This window comes from Bos indicus x Bos taurus, chromosome 6 (genome assembly GCF_003369695.1).
Source record: "Bos indicus x Bos taurus breed Angus x Brahman F1 hybrid chromosome 6, Bos_hybrid_MaternalHap_v2.0, whole genome shotgun sequence".
Taxonomy (NCBI): Eukaryota; Metazoa; Chordata; class Mammalia; order Artiodactyla; family Bovidae; genus Bos; species Bos indicus x Bos taurus.
Genome location: NC_040081.1, coordinates 100642886 through 100659169, shown reverse-complemented (window position 1 = coordinate 100659169; position 16284 = coordinate 100642886). Strand labels below are relative to the sequence as shown.

The 16284-nt window shown below is 40.1% G+C and overlaps 1 protein-coding gene across 10 annotated transcripts in view; it reads left to right on the top strand.

Annotated features, from left to right (window-relative positions):
• The window catches only part of MAPK10 (mitogen-activated protein kinase 10), a 652453-nt gene that overhangs the window by 400683 nt on the left and 235486 nt on the right, over nt 1–16284 (top strand). The window contains exons 1-2 of one of the 10 annotated variants that reach the window (XM_027544952.1): nt 9504–9621; nt 10060–10255. The exons of 7 other annotated variants lie outside the window; for them this stretch is intronic. The gene's annotated coding sequence lies outside the window, so the exon portion shown is untranslated. Of the gene's footprint in view, nt 1–9503; nt 9622–10059; nt 10256–16284 lie in introns of those variants that run through there. 2 more of the 10 variants (XM_027544950.1, XM_027544949.1) reach the window with 2 other exon arrangements.

The following is a 16284-nucleotide window of genomic DNA, read 5'->3' as shown; positions in this document are numbered from 1 at the left end:
CTAGAGATCTCTTCAAAAAAATTTGAGATACCAAGAGAACATTTCATGCAGAGATGGGCTCATTAAAGGACAGAAATGGTAGGGACCTAACAGAAGCAGAAGATATTAAGAAGAAGTGGCAAGAATACACAGAAGAACTATACAAAAAAGATGATCATGACCCAGATAATGACGATGGTGTGATCACTCACCTAGAGCCAGACGTCCTGGAATGTGAAGTCAAGTGGGCCTTAGGAAGCTTCACTACAAATAAAGCTAGTGGAGTGACGGAATTCCAGTTGAGCTATTTCAAATCCTGAAAGACGATGCTGTGAAAGTGATGTGCTCAATATGTCAGCAAATTTGGAAAACTCAGCAGTGGCCACAGGACTGGAAAAGGTCAGTTTTCATTCCAATCCCAAAGAAAGGCAATGCCGAAGAATGCTCAAACTACCGCACAATTGCACTCATCTCACATGCCAGTAAAGTAATGCTCAAAGTTCTCCAAGCCAGGTTTCAGCAATACATGAACTGTGAACTTCCAGATGTTCAAGCTGGTTTTAGAAAAGGCAGAGGAACCAGAGATCAAGTTGCCAATATCCACTGAATCATCGAGAAAGAGAGTTCCAGAAAAAATTCTATTTCTGCTTTATTAACCATGAAATTCTGATATATATTATTTGTTCAATAAGTAGTATTTTTTCTATCACCCTTTGAGTAATATATAATAATATTCTTACAAAAATATATTCCAAATTTCAGGACAGGTTATATTCAAAATTCTGAATTGAATTTGATGTATATTATAATGGATCACAATAAACTGTGGAAAATTCTGAAAGAGATGGGAATACCAGATCACCTGACCTGCTCTTGAGAAACCTATATGCAGGTCAGGAAGCAACGGTTAGAACTGGACATGGAACAACAGACTGGTTCCAAATAGGAAAAGGAGTACATCAAGGCTGTATATTATAACCCTGCTTATTTAACTTATATGCAGAGTACATCATGAGAAATGCTGGGCTGGAGGAAGCACAAGCTGGAATCAAGATTGCTGGGAGAAATATCAATAACCTCAGATATGCAGATGATACCACCCTTATGGCAGAAAGTGAAGAAGAACTAAGGAGCCTCTTGAGGAAAGTGAAAGAGAAGAGTGAAAAAATTGGCTTAAAGCTCAACATTCAGAAAATGAAGATCATGGAATCCAGTCCCATCACTTCATGGGAAATAGATCGGGAAACAGTGGAAACAGTGTCAGACTTTATTTTTCTGGGCTCCAAAATCACTGCAGATGGTGATTGTAGCCATGAAATTAAAAGACGCTTACTCCTTGGAAGGAAAGTTATGACCAACCTAGAGAGCATATTGAAAAGCAGAGACATTACTTTGCCAACAAAGGTTCATCTAGTCAAGGCTGTGGTTTTTCCAGTGGTCAAGTATGGATATGAGAGTTGGACTATAAAGAAAGCTGAGCACTGAAGAATTGATGCTTTTGAACCGTGGTGTTTGAGAAGACTCTTGAGAGTCCCTTGGACTGCAAGGATATAAAACCAGTCAATCCTAAAGGAAATCAACCCTGAATATTCATTGTTAGGATTGATGCTGAAGTTGAAGCTCTAAGACTTTGACCACCTGATGAAAAGAGCTGACTCTTTTGAAAAGACCCTTATACTGGGAAAGATTGAAGACAGGAGAAGGGTACAACAGAGGATGAGATGGTTGGATGGCATCACTGACTTGATGGACATGGGTTTGGGTGGACTCCGGGAAATGGTGACGGACAGGGAGGCCTGGCATGCTGCGGTTCATGGGGTCGCAAAGAGTCAGACACAAGTGAGCGACTGAACTGAACTAAACTGAACTGATGCTGAAACTGAAACTCCAATACCTTTGCCACCTGATGCAAAGAGCCGACTCATTGGAAAAGACCCAATGCTGGGAAAAATTGAGGTCAGGAGGAAAACGCGTGATAGAGGACGAGATGTTGAATGGTATCACTGACTCAATGAACATGCGTTTGAGCAAACTTTGGGGGATAGTGAAGGACAGGGAATCCGGGCGTGCTGCCGTCCGTGAGGTTGTTAAGAGTCAAATATGACTTAGTGATCGAACAACATGAGAATTTGGCAGCTGGTGCATTTCAATATTTGTTAAAATTGATTCAGAACCAATATTGTAAAGGCATGAAAGCTAATTAGTTTCCTTTTCTCTTTTTGTATAAATTTTTTTTTTTAGTAAAATTTGGTTTTCCAGTTAGTCAAGGTGTGGACCTCTGTTTCATTTTTTGTTTGTTTGTTTCAATGTCCTGTATTAGTTTTCTATTTATGGTTGTTTTGTTCAGTACACCTCAATGGAAAGATGGTCCTCTCTACACTGTTCGTATTTATGTTTCTTCTTTCAGAAGCCTCAAATCAGTATCTGAAAGATTAGGGTCCTCCTCCATGTCAATGGTTACTTTGTGGAATTTAAGAAATCCAGGTTGATGTTGTGTGTGGCTTAACCCTTGGCTGTGTCATGGGGTGGGGGAGGGAGGTGTGGCTGTTTTTCTTGGTAATCCTGAGGTAAAGACCTTTATTGTTGACAGAGGTATAGGCAGCAGCATCAGCAAGGGCAGTTCACAGTGTCCCATTTTCAGCCATCGGTTCTTAGAGTGGGACCTTAGCATGCCGCATAGCAACCGCCTTTCCTCTACACAGGAGATCAGCCAGTGGGCCCACCATTGTGCAGGATGTTGGTCTTTCTCCTGAGCACTCTACAGCAGGGGTCCCCAAACCCCGGGTCAGTACCTCGTGTACTTGTTAGGAACTGCGCCACAGAGGGTGAGCAGCAGGTGAGTGAGTGAAGCTTCGTCTGTATTGACAGCGGTTCCTCTTCACTCGCTTCACCACCTGTGCGCCACCTCCTTTCAGATCAGCAGCATCATTAGATTATCACAAGAGCATGAACCCTAAATGTGCTTCAGTCCTTCCCAAACCACACCCCTTGTCCCGTTTGTAAAAAAAAAACATGTCTTCCACGATACTGGCCCCTGGTGCCAAAAAGACTGAGGACTGCTGCTCCACAGAAAGGGCCAGTTCCTCAATGAAACACACACCCTGAGTCTAGCATCAGTGGCACTGTGGGCTGGGATCAAGACACATGACTCACAGATAGGTCCAGCTCAAGAGGCGTAATCCACGGTCCCTTTAAGGTGGGCCCCAATTCCATACTCCTGTCCTAAATGCCAGAGAGTGAAACTTCTGGTGCAGGTCAGTTGAATCCGCAACAGAAGCTTGAGCAGGGACTCAGCAAATGCAGCAAAGAGCTAGTCCACAGGCAGCAGAACTAGTTAGCAAGCCTAAGCAAGAGGAGAAAGACCTTCCCCACCCTTCTTGACCCCACCAGCGCTGGTTGATTATCATTTGGACATGCCTGCTGGGTCAGTTGTTCTGGTCACCGTGAAGAGGAGAGATGGATCTCCCACCCGATATTTGCTTCAGATGTTAAGACTGATGATACCATACTTGCTTCAAAAAGCTATGCAAAGTTTTGTATGCATACTAAGTTGGTTCAGTTGTGTCCAGCTCTTTGTAACCCTATGGACCAGGACTTGAGTATTTTGAATTTCCTGACATCATCAAGAGAGGGGGCATCTGAGCTTTCTTCTCAGTTTTCCTACATGTGGGGCAGGAGGGGAGGGGAAAGGGGAAAACTGGATAAGTGTCAGCAATCAAGCATCAAAAATGGAATCAGACTCTGTTACGTGCGTGGGAAAGAGCTGCATGTATATTTCTGAGTGGCCTGTTTTGGTATTAGAGGTATGTGTCTTTATAAGGAAATGTTGGGTGTCTCATTTTTATGTAAATGCTACTTTTACTTTTGTTCAAAACCATGCTGAGATAACCTTTCTTGCTCTTTTTTAACCCTCAAATTTTATATTATCTGATAGAGAAATTTAATAATACTGATTTACTAAGTCTGTTATTAGCACTGCAGACTTTAATTACTATTCTGTAAGTCCAGTTCAAAATCATGAATTCCATCTGAATTTTATTATATTCTCGTACAGAATTCATCTGGGAAGTCAGCCAACCAGAATGGGCATGTGCAAATAAGTTTCTCATTTTGGACAGTCATTATAATTTATGACTTATCTATGCCCACACTATGTAAATAGTTCTTAAAAACGTCAAACGTAGAATTCCAACAGTGGGCGCATTTAGGGAGAGTTCTCATAAGTGTTCTCTTTTTCAATTATGTGGATGAACTTGGTCAGCTCTGGCCATGCAGTTTGAAGTTGTGGTTTGGCATCATTTTTCTAGAAGCTGTCTATTGGTATGGATCTTGTACTACGCCACATTTATTTTTTTCAATTGTCTTGTACAAATAGAATGCAAATTCAATGAAGGCAGGAATTGTTTTATTGTTTGATTGATTCATTGTTACATCTTCAGTGCCTAGAACCGTGCAATAATAGCTACTGAATGAATATTTATAATTGAGTTCCTTGATAAGCACTCTGTCCCTCTTTGATAATTAAAAATGCTTAATTGTGATTTTGGTAAATTATAAACTCAATTTCAAGTTCAACATCATGGTGTTCCTCAAACCAAGAGTACAATGGTAATTAAATAAATATATATATGGAAAGTACTTTTTTTGGTGATTGTTTAAATTTATATATATTAAGACAGGGTAGAAGGAATCATAGGTAGAACAATTTGTTGAGCATATAGAAGTGTATGTATCAATTATGTTTACTCGGCACATTTGACTTTGAGGATATAGAAATCTTATATGAGCCCAAGGATAGGATGTATATTGTAGTCAGTCTTTTGGGGAACTAGATATACAAGATTCTTGCTTTAGATTGTCTTTCCTTTTCAGTAAAGGATATGATCTTTTCTTATGCTTTTTTAGTTGCCATTTTCTCATATAACTGGCAGGATTGTACAGTGGATAAGTATAAGAAATATGGATTCAGATACTCATGTTCTATACGAATTCTGGTTTTACACAAATATTTGATTTTGGGCAAATTACTTACCCTCTCTGTGACTCAGTTTGCTACTTGTAAATTGTGACTAAAAAGAATATCTATTACATAGGGTTATCATTAGGATTACATGAGATGATGCATGTAACATATTTAGCATAGTTTTGGGCACATAGGATAAGCACTCAGTTCAGTTCAGTTCAGTCACTCAGTCATGTCTGACTCTTTGCAATCCCATGAATTGCAGCATGCCAGGCTTCCCTGTCCATCACCAACTCCCGAAGCCTACTCAAACTCATGTCCATTGAGTTGGTGATGCCATTCAAATGTCTCGTCTTCTGTTGTCCCCTTCTCCTCCCAACTTCAATCTTTCACGACTTCAGTCTTTTCCAATGAGTTGGTTCTTTGCATCAAGAGGACAAGGTATTGGATATTCAGCTTCAGCATCAGTCCTTCCAATAAATATTCAGGACTGATTTCCTTTAGGATGGACTGGTTGGATCTCCTTGCAGTCCAAGGGACTCTCAATAGTCTTCTCCAACACCACAGTTCAAAAGCATCAATTCTTCCGTGCTCAGCTTTCTTTATAGTCCAACTCTCACATCCATATATGACCACTGGAAAAACTGTAGCTTTGATTAGACGAACCTGTGTTGGTAAAGTAATGTCTCTGCTTTTGAATATGCTGTCTAGGGGTCATAACTTTTCTTCCAAGGAGCAAGCGTCTTTTAATTTCATGGCTGCAGTCACCATTTGCAGTGATTTAGGAGCCCCCCCCCCCAAAATAAAGTCAGCCACTGTTTATACTGTTTCCCCACCTATTTGCCATGAAGTGATGGGACCAGATGCCATGATCTTAGTTTTCTGAATGTTGTGTTTTAAGCCAACTTTTTCACTCTTCTCTTTCACTTTCCTCAAGAGGCTCTTTAGTTCTTCTTCATTTTCTCCCATAAGGGTGGTGTCATCTGTGTATCTGAGGTTATTGATATTTCTCCTGGCAATCTTGATACCAGCTTGTGCTTCATCCAGCCCAGCATTTCTCATGATGTACTCTGCATAGAAGTTAAATAAGCAGGGTGACAATATACAGCCTTGACCTACTCCTTCCCTATTTGGAACCATTCTGTTGTTCCATGTCCGGTTCTAACTGTCGCTTCTTAACCTGCATACAGATTTCTCAGGAGACAGGTCAGCTGGTCTGGTATTCCTGTCTCTTGAAGAATTTCCCACAGTTTATTGTGATCCACACAGTCAAAGGCTTTGGCATAGTCAATAAAGCCAAAGTAGATGTTATTCTGGAACTCTTGCTTTTTTGATGATCCAACAGATGTTGGCAATTTGATCTCTGGTTCCTCTGCCTTTGGTAAATCCAGCTTGAACATCTGAAAGTTCACAGTTCACATAGTGTTGTACTGTTGAAGCCTGACTTGGAGAATTTTGAGCATTACTTTGCTACCATGTGAGAAGAGTGCTATTGTGCAGTAGTTTGAGTATTCTTTGGAATTGCCCTTCTTTGGGACTGGAATGAAAACTGACCTTTTCCAGTCCTGTGGCCACTGCTGAGTTTTCCAAATTTGCTGACATATTGAGTGCAGCACTTTCACAGCATCATCTTTTACGATTTGAAATAGCTCAATTGGATTTCCATCCCCTCCACTAGCTTTGTTGGTAGTGATGCTTCCTAAGGCCCACTTGACTTTGCATTCCAGGATATCTGGCTCTAGGTGAGTGATCACACCATCGTGGTTATCTTGGTCATGAAGATCTTTTTTGTACAGTTCTTCTGTGTATTCTTGCCACCTTTTCTTAATATCTTCTGCTTCTGTTAGGTCCACACCATTTTTGTCCTTTATTGTGCCCATCTCTGCATGAAATGTTCCCTTGGTATCTCTAATTTTCTTGAAGAGATCTCTGGTCTTTCCCATTTTATTGTTTTCCTCTATTTCTTTGCATTGATTGCTGAGAAAGCCTTTATTATATCTCGGTACTCTTCTTTGGAACTCTGCATTCAAATACATATATCTTTCCTTTTCTCCCTTGCCTTTGGCTTCTCTTCTTTCCACCTATTTGTAAGGCCTCCTCAGACAACCATTTTGCCTGTTTGCATTTCTTTTTCTTGGGCATGGTCTTGATCCCTGTCCCCTGTACAATGTCACAAACCTCTGTCCATAGTTCTTCAGGCACTCTATCAGATCTAATCCCTTAAATCTAATTGTCACTTCCAGTGTATAATTGTAAGGGATTTGATATAGGTCATACCCCAATGGTCTAGTGGTTTTCCCTACTTTCTTCAATTTAAGTGTGAATTTGGCAATAAGGAGTTCATGATCTGAGCCACAGTCAGCTCCTGATCCTGTTTTTGCTGACTGTATAGAGCTTCTCCATCTTTGGCTGCAAAGAATATAATCAGTTCTTTTCAGTGTTGGCCATCTAGTGATGTCCATGTGTCTCTACAGGTCTTCTCTTGTGTTGTTAGAAGAGGGTGTTTGCTATGATCAGTGAGTTCTCTTGGCAGAACTCTATTAGCCTTTGCCCTGCTTCATCCTGTATTCCAAGGCCAAATTTATCTGTTAACTCCAGGTGTTTCTTGACTTCCTATTTTTGCATTCCAGTCCCCTATAATGAAAAGGACATCTTTTTTGGGTGTTAATTTTAAAAGGTCTTGTAGGTCTTCATAGAATCATGCAACTTCAGCTTCTTCAGCGTTACTGCTCGGGGCATAGACTTGGATTACAGTGATATTGAATGGTTTGCCTTGGAAATGAACAAAGATCATTCTTGCCAGAGTCCAACTCCAGCAGCCAGGGATTCAACCTGAAAAGATGAACGGTGTCGGCGAGAGAAATGAGGCAGCCTCTCAGTTTTCTTGGACTGCCTGTTTATTTCAAGTTTAAGATTCTCTTATACTTTTACAAAAACATTAGGCCAGAGCTTTGACATTTTCAGTTCCCCCTCTCCCAGATTTATTATCTCCATAAATCACTGTTGCTCTTCAAACACAGTTCCTGCTTCAGTGATTCTCTCAGAATCAGCCTTATCATCTATTATGTACCTCCTCTAATGTGTCCTATAGTTAACTTGTGATCACATTGTAACTCATGCTACATTCCTCAGTTTACCACTTATCTTCCTAAATCCTGTTTGATGTTTCCCAACATCCTGAGCTCACTATCTCTTAAAAAGGCTTCTAGCTATAGTATCTCTAAAAATTCCTAACTTCTATAAGCTATAGTAAAATATGCTAACTTTACAATATTCCTTAAATCTTTAACTTCTGTTTTAATTATTTCTAAGCCCTAAGTTCAGTAAACTCCTTTGCCATAAACATTGTCCTCACAAATAGGCTTCAAATAGCAATCCTTCCCATGGCCTCAAGCTACGGCCTATGTGCTCATCCTGGAACACTCTTTTGTAAAAGTCCTTGAACAAATGTCAGTGATTAACTTTATGAATTATTTTCTGAGCACAGCTGCAGAAGGCTTTGTGCCTTCTCACACTCCTCTCAAGAACAATAAGCACCTTAATGTTCCTTTTCAGTCAACTCAGCCAAGGAGAGGAAAAGACAAGTCAGAATTACAAGGCCTAACTCCTTCATCCCAGGATCCGGAATCCCTGCCTGTGGAATGAGGAGAGGGGTCTGGGGCTGTGCCTCTATTTTGTCAGTAATGCCTAACGCGGCTCCCGACACATTCTGTCGTTTTTGAGATTGCATCCAAGTACTACATTTCGGCCTCTTGTTGACCATGATGGCTACTCCATTTCTTCTAAGGGATTCCTGCCCACAGTAGTAGATATAATGGTCATCTGAGTTAAATTCACCCATTCCAGTCCATTTCAGTTCACTGATTCCTATAATGTCAGTGTTCATTCTTGCCATCTCCTATTTGACCACTTCCAATTTGCCTTGATTGATGGACCTAACATTCCAGGTTCCTATGCAGTATTGCTTTTTACAGTATCAGACTTTGTTTTTATCACCAGTCACATCTACAACTTGGTGCTGTTTTTGCTATGGCTCCGTCTCTTCATTCTTTCTGGAGTTATTTCTCCACTGATCTCCAGTAGCATATTGGGCACCTACTGACCTGGGGAGTTCATCTTGCAGTGTCCTATCTTTTTGCCTTTTCATATTGTTCATGGGATTCCCAAGGTAAAAATACTGAAGTGGCTTTCCATTCCCTTCTCCAGTGGGCCACGTTTTGTCAGAACTCTCCGCCATGAAGCATCTGTCTTGGGTGTCCCTACATGGCATGGCTAATAGTTTCATTGAGCTAGACAAGGCTGTGGTCCTTGTGATCAGTTTGGTTAGTTTACTGTGATTGTGGTTTTCAGTTTGTCTGCCCTCTGATGGATAAGGATAAGAGGTTTATGGAAGCTTCCTGATGGGAGAGACTGACTTAGGGGGAAACTGGGTCTTATTCCGATGGGAGGGGCCGTGTTTAGTAAATCTTTAATCCAATTTTCTGTTAATGGGCAGGCCTGTGTTCCTTCCCTGTAGTTTGACCTGAGGCCAAACTATGATGGAGGTAATGAAGATAATGGGGAACCTCCTTCAAAATGTCCCATGCACACATTACTGCACTCAGTGACTGACCATGAAGCAGGCCACCACCAACCCATGCCTCTGCCGGAGACTTCTGGACACTCATGGTCATGTCTAGGTCAGTTTCTTGTGGGTTAACTGCTCCTTTCTCCTGGGTCCTGGTGCACACAAGGTTCTGTTTGTGCCCTCCAAGAGTCTGTTTCCCCCAGTCCTGTGTAAGTTCTGGTGGTTCTATGGTGGGGTTAATGGCGACCTCCTCCAAGAGGGCTTGTGCCCTACTCAGGTCTGCTGCACCCAGAGCCCCTGCCCTGTGAAAGGCAACTGCTGACCCTTATCTTCACACGAGACACTCAGACACAGTTCTGGCCTAGTCTCTGTGGGTTGGGTGTGTGTTTTGTGCCCTTCCCAGATCTGAGCAGCTCAGGTGACTAGGTTCTTGAAGAGCACACTGTCCCAGGTGGACCGTGTGTCTTAATCACCTCCCTGGTCCAGGCCGCGCAGTTTCCTGGGTGTGTCATGAGAGCACCATCTCAGGTGCACTGTATGTCTCTTCTAGAAAGCTGATCTCAGACTGTGACCCTCCTGGCGGATGTCAACCATCCAGGACCTCAGGAAGACCTGGTTAGCAGCTGGGAGCCTGCTCACAGTGTGGTGGAAGGTGCCATCTCTGTGGCTGAGATTGCAGCAGCCTGTTGCCTTCTGGCCCTGGATGAAGGAAGCCTGCCTCTCTGCCTCCAGGTGGGGAGGGGCCTGTATGCAGCTCTCCTTTGGTATTTGCTCAATCCTTTGTTCTGTGAGAGGGTTAGAGCCTATCAAGGGAAAGTTCTCTTTCTACAATTAGGTGTGTATTCTTTCTGCAATTAGGTGTGGTTTTTTTTTTTTTTTGGTTTGTTTGTTTTATGTTGCCTTCTAAGATTTGAAAACTCCCCACAGACCCGCCTGTGAGAGGGCTTCCCACTGTGTAGAAACTTCTTCACAACTCCCTCTGCAGGACAGGTCTCCATCCCTAACTCTTTTGTCTCCCTTTTTGTCTTTTATATTTTGTCCTACCTCCTACTACATTTTAATTTTAACTCACGTGTATTGTCATAGTAGCATGTGCTTTCTTCTTACACTTCCATTTTAAAGTACAACTTATTCTTTCATTTAATTTATACAGTCTCTTAATTTTCTGGTTTCATCTGATCTGATAGTTGACCCATATCACAATTTTGAGCCAGAACACAAGAGGTTTGATGTAGCTCTCTATCCTAGGTCAGCCCAGTCCAGTCAGCTGTGATGGCAGGGTTGGCCCAAAAAGGTGCAGAATGTGGCTACTTAGACAGTAGGAGCTATGGACCTAAGGGCCAGCATAGGTAGTTTCGTAACACATATGCCATTATACACAGCTACAAATACTCATGTGTACGTGCTGCTTGTTTTTAAATAATTGCCTGGATAAATTATATATCAATTAAACCATTTATTGATGGAAATTATGATTATTTAATGATGTAAAATATATTTATACAATTGGTTTATGTAAGAAAAATTGTGTTTTTTTTCCACATTTGGGAATACTTAATCCATTTGATTTTTAAAGGATTTCAAAATTTATATAATATTTATATTAATAGAGGTTGAGACTTATTTGGGAATGTTTTTATATTTCATTTATGCAACTAATTCATTGACATACAGATTTTAACAAATAAAAAGCATAATTGAAAAGAGATTAAATGTGGCTTAAGATAAAGAGGATGTGAATATCTTAGATTTGTTTTGTCAATTCAGGCTAATGTTGTTGTCTTTAACTGTTGTGTCTTTGATAAAATACATTTTTATGGCAATTTTATTCTGTTTGTACTTTGCAGCTGAATATTTCCATGTATTTGTAGCTTAGGGTAACAGTTCTTAGTACCAGGACTGTCTACTTTAATTTGAATTAAAATTATCTCAAGACAAGTAAAGAAGATCTTCTCTTGTACTTTTCTAGTTCTATTCATCTGGATAACATATTATTGGATTTAACTATCCAGTCCAGATATCTATATGTGAAAAAAAAAAAAACACACTAGAAGTCTTCAACTCAGGATGTTATGAGAATGATGATAAAATTTGTTGAGAATGTCAAACCAATTTTCCTAATGAGATCAACATATAATTGAATATAAAGAACTAAATAGATTCCGGCAGTTATCTCCACTTCCTCCCCATTAAGGAGCTAGTGATAATATTTAACCACTGACTGAGAAAGTCCTTGTATTGGACCTAATTGTAACTTTCCTGGGTACCATGTAGTTTTTTTTTTTTTTTTCTGTACAGTTTCTACTCTGCAAAGATATCTTTTTTGCTCTTGCTAGTTTAAGCAGAAGAATTCGGTAAAAGGGCATATCTTCTGGATGACTGGAGGACCAGTCAAGAACCAAGGGTGATCAGCAGAGGCGAAAAGCCAAAGAAAGGGATGTTTCTGGACTCTGGTGCTTCTGAACACCTGCTACCACTGTCCTCTCTCGTTTCCCATACTGCCCAGCAATAATCTCCATCTGATACATAGCTCTGAATTACTTCTTAAGATGACTGTCTATAGATCACTGACCACATTCCGTCTTACAGGAGGCAGGCAAAAGAAGTATTTTTCCCCTTTCCACTTTAGTAGGAAAAAGTTGGACCCATTTTCTGCTCCAGGGATCTCCCAGACCCAGGGATTGAACCTACATCTCCTACATTATAGGGAGATTCTTTTCCACTGAACCACTAGGGAAACCCCAAAGTTTGTATTGCATTGGCAAAGAAGTTCCATCGGGTTTTTCTGTAACACAGAAAAACTTTTTGGCCAACCCGGTAGATATGCATAAGTGAGGAGAACAACACGCATGTCAGGTTTTTACTCAGTTTTTTCGAATGGGCGTGATTAAGGCAAGCTTTGAAATGTCTCCCATTGAGTTACTTACAAGGACAGACTCATTCAGTTGACTTTGGAGTGATATATTATGCACTAAGAAGTCATTTTAATAAATCATTTTGGCTAAATTTCTCTACCAAGTTTTTTTTACCCTGTCTTTTCAACTTTGGTTTATGAAATAGTTTAGATAAAATGATTGTCTACAAAGTCTTTAAATCTATCTGAAATAAATGCAAATTCTTTGTGCAATAATAGTATCTCATTATCCATATAGCAATAGATTGTCAAGAATGTTCTAGACTTTTCCTTGGAGTGAGAACCCTGACTCTTGCAGGCAGTTGGCATCTCCCTGTCCCCTTTTCCTCAGTGGTCTCTATCCTAGCAGAGCTAGCCAAGGTCTGCTTTTAAGTCAAGGAAAGGGAGAACTTTCTTAAACATGTTCAATCGAGAGGAAAGTGGTACAAAATGCTAATCCTTAGGCATATCATATTGTTCCTTCACAAGTACCTTATGTTGTCAGATAATTAAGATACAACTGAATCTATAACCATATTCAAAGGTTATAGAGAGCCTGGAGATTAAGACAGAAATAAATTAGGTAAAATAAACAAAAAGAGACATATTTGCCTTGATCCAAACGTTATAATCCTAGATAGAAATGCCATAACAAATATAATATACTAGGCTGAAAATGTCACTACTGCTAAGTCACTTCAGTCGTGTCCGACTCTGTGCGACCCCATAGACAGCAGCCCACCAGGCTTCCCCGTCCCTGGGATTCTCCAGGCAGGAACACTGGAGTGGGTTGCCATTTCCTTCTCCAATGCATGAAAGTGAAAAGTCAAAGTAAAATCACTCAGTCATGTCCGACTCTCAGCGACGTCATGGACTGCAGCCCACCAGGCTCCTCCGTCCATGGGATTTTCCAGGCAAGAGTACTGGAGTGGGGAAAATGTCACTAGAAGAAACATTAACTACTGTTTTTTATTCAGAAGTAATTGTAAAATTTTGAACTTGCTTTTCTAACTTTAAACTCAAATGGAGTTTAATACGTATACATACATTTGCTTCTAAATACTAACCAGTTAATTATGTGATCAATGTATATAAAAGAAGAAAATAAAATATTTCTCTGTCACTTTTCATATGTTTAGACTAAACAGAACTTAAGGAGGATTCATGGCACCACTGCCTTTTCTTTCCTGACTCCACCATCCATTTATCAAAATGTTATTACTTTCAGAAAGAGAGTGGATATAATTCATGATTCATATCTTTTTTTGAAATCATATTACTCCTATAATGATCTTATATTTTTCCACATTACCCATTGTTCAATTAAAAAACATATAGGTTCAAACTGTTAGTATCTTGTGAAACTTGAATTTTCGTTTTTGTTCTTTTTATTTAACTGTGGATGAAACACTTGACTTGAGTAGCTCTTATAGGTGGGGCTTCCCAGGTGGTGTTGGTGGTAAAGAATCCGCCTGCCAAAACAGGAGACTTAAGAGATGCAGGTTCTATCCCAGGGTCTGGAAGATCCCCTACAGTAGGAAATGGCAATCCACTCAAGTTTTCTTTTCTGGAAAATGCCATGGACAGAGGAGTCGGGCCAACTATTGCCCCTGTCCATGGAGCCGCAGACAGCTGGACATGACTAAGCACACACAAAGCTCTTGCAAGTGTTGGCTAAATACAGGCCAGCTTTCTAATGGTGTTTTTTTGAACTTTATTTTTTGTTCTTGTGACATTTCAACTAATCATGAAATATCATAGATGAAATTAAAGCAAACTAAATGTGTATGACATAACATTCTATTTTGTCATGAGTCATATTAAAATACCTTTTTGTTTGATTCAGTTCAGTTCAGTTCAGTCGCTCAGTTGTGTCCGACTCTTTGCAACCCCATGAACCACAGCACGCCAGGCCTCTCTGTTCATTGCCAACTCCCACAGTTCACCCAAACCCATGTCCATTGAGTTGGTGATGCCATCCAACCATCTCATCCTCTGTTGTCCCCTTCTCCTCCTGCCTTCAGTCTTTCCCAGCATCAGGGTCTTTTCAAATGAGTCAGCTCTTCACATCAGGTGGCCAAAGTATTGGAGTTTCAGCTTCAATATCAGTCCTTCCAATGAACACCCAGGACTGATTTCCTTTAGGATGGACTGGTTGGATCTCCTTGCAGTCCAAGGGACTCTCAAGAGTCTTCTCCAACATCACAGTTCAAAAGCATCAATTCTTCTGCGCTCAGCTTTCTTTATAGTCCAACTCTCACATCCATACATGACCACTGGGAAAACCATAGCCTTGATTAGATGGACCTTTGTTGACAAAGTAATGTCTCTGCTTTTGAATATGGTGTCTAGGTTGGTCATAACTTTCCTTTCAAGGAGTAAGCATCTTTTAATTTCATGGCTGCAGTCACCATCTGCAGTGATTTTGGAGCCCAGAAAAATAAAGTCAGCCACTGTTTCCACTGCTTCCTCATCTGTTTGCCATGAAGTGATGATTACACGTTTTTCAAACAAGTAGTTTGTTGGCATTTATGTAGTGTACATTTTAAAATGGTTTTTTTCTGTGCAACTTAGTATATCACAATTTATTTAGGTTGGATAGAGATAAGATTTCTAAACATAAGCTTTGCAGAAGTACGTGCAGGTTTATGCTGTTAGATTAGGAGATACACTGTTGTTCATATATGTATTTCTGAAGAAATATTAAACAATTAATTATCATAAAAAGCACTTAGCAGAGAATTCTGCCTGTAGATGATTTTCAGTAGATGTTTTTTGCCTTCTCCTAACTTCATTTCATAATCTATGGCTTACGCTGCTGCTGCTGCTGCTGCTAAGTCACTTCAGTCGTGTCCGACTCTGTGTGACCCCATCAATGGCAGCCCACCAGGCTCCCCTGTCCCTGGTATTCTCCAGGCAAGAACATTGGAGTGGGTTGCCATTTCCTTCTCCAATGCATGAAAGTGAAAAGTGAAAGTGAAGTAGCTCAGTCTGTCCGACTCTTAGCGACCCCATGGACCGCAGCCTACCAGGCTCCTCCGTCCATGGGATACTGGAGTGGGGTGCCATTGCCTTCTCCGATGGGTTACACTAGCAGATAATTAAAACAATTTAAATGCAAGAAAATAAATATTCTACTTAAAGAATATAAAATATTTTTTCCATGAAATAATTATCTAAAGAGAAAAATCTTCAAATTGTCTCCTAATTTAATTATTATTAAAGAAAATAGTTTTTTCTAAAAGGTTAAGTATTACTTGGTTAAACCTGCTACAATCTTTGTAATAACCACAAGACAATATTACTGTATATTACTACATTTCCTAAAATTACAGACATATTATTCGTATACCTGGAGGAGGAAATAGCAATCTACTCTAGGAGTCTTGCCTGAAAAATCCCATGGACCAAGGAGCCTGACGGGCTACAGTCATGGGGTTGCAAGAGTCAGGCACAACTGAATGACTAAGCACACACATTATTCTTATAATAAACATACTTTTAAAATATCCACTTTAAAAAATTAATTTAAAAGAATAAATTGAGGGAACATTTGACCTCATATGAATTTATGATTTATTCTGCTGGAATAAATGGGTTGTGATATGAGTTTGTGTTGGTCATATCCCAAGTATCCTCCTTTTCTTTCTTTACTCTAATATAAAGAAATATGTTACTAAATGAAATGAATAGCTGTATACAATTTTGGTTCCTTAAATTTGTGCTTATATTTTAAATTAATTTTCATTGGACTATCAGTCAGTTCAGTCACTCAGTCATGTCCGACTCTCTGCGATCCCAAGGACTGCAGCATACCAGGCTTCCCTGTCCATTCCCAACTCCTGAAGCTTGCTCAAATTCATGTCCATCGAGTTGGTGATG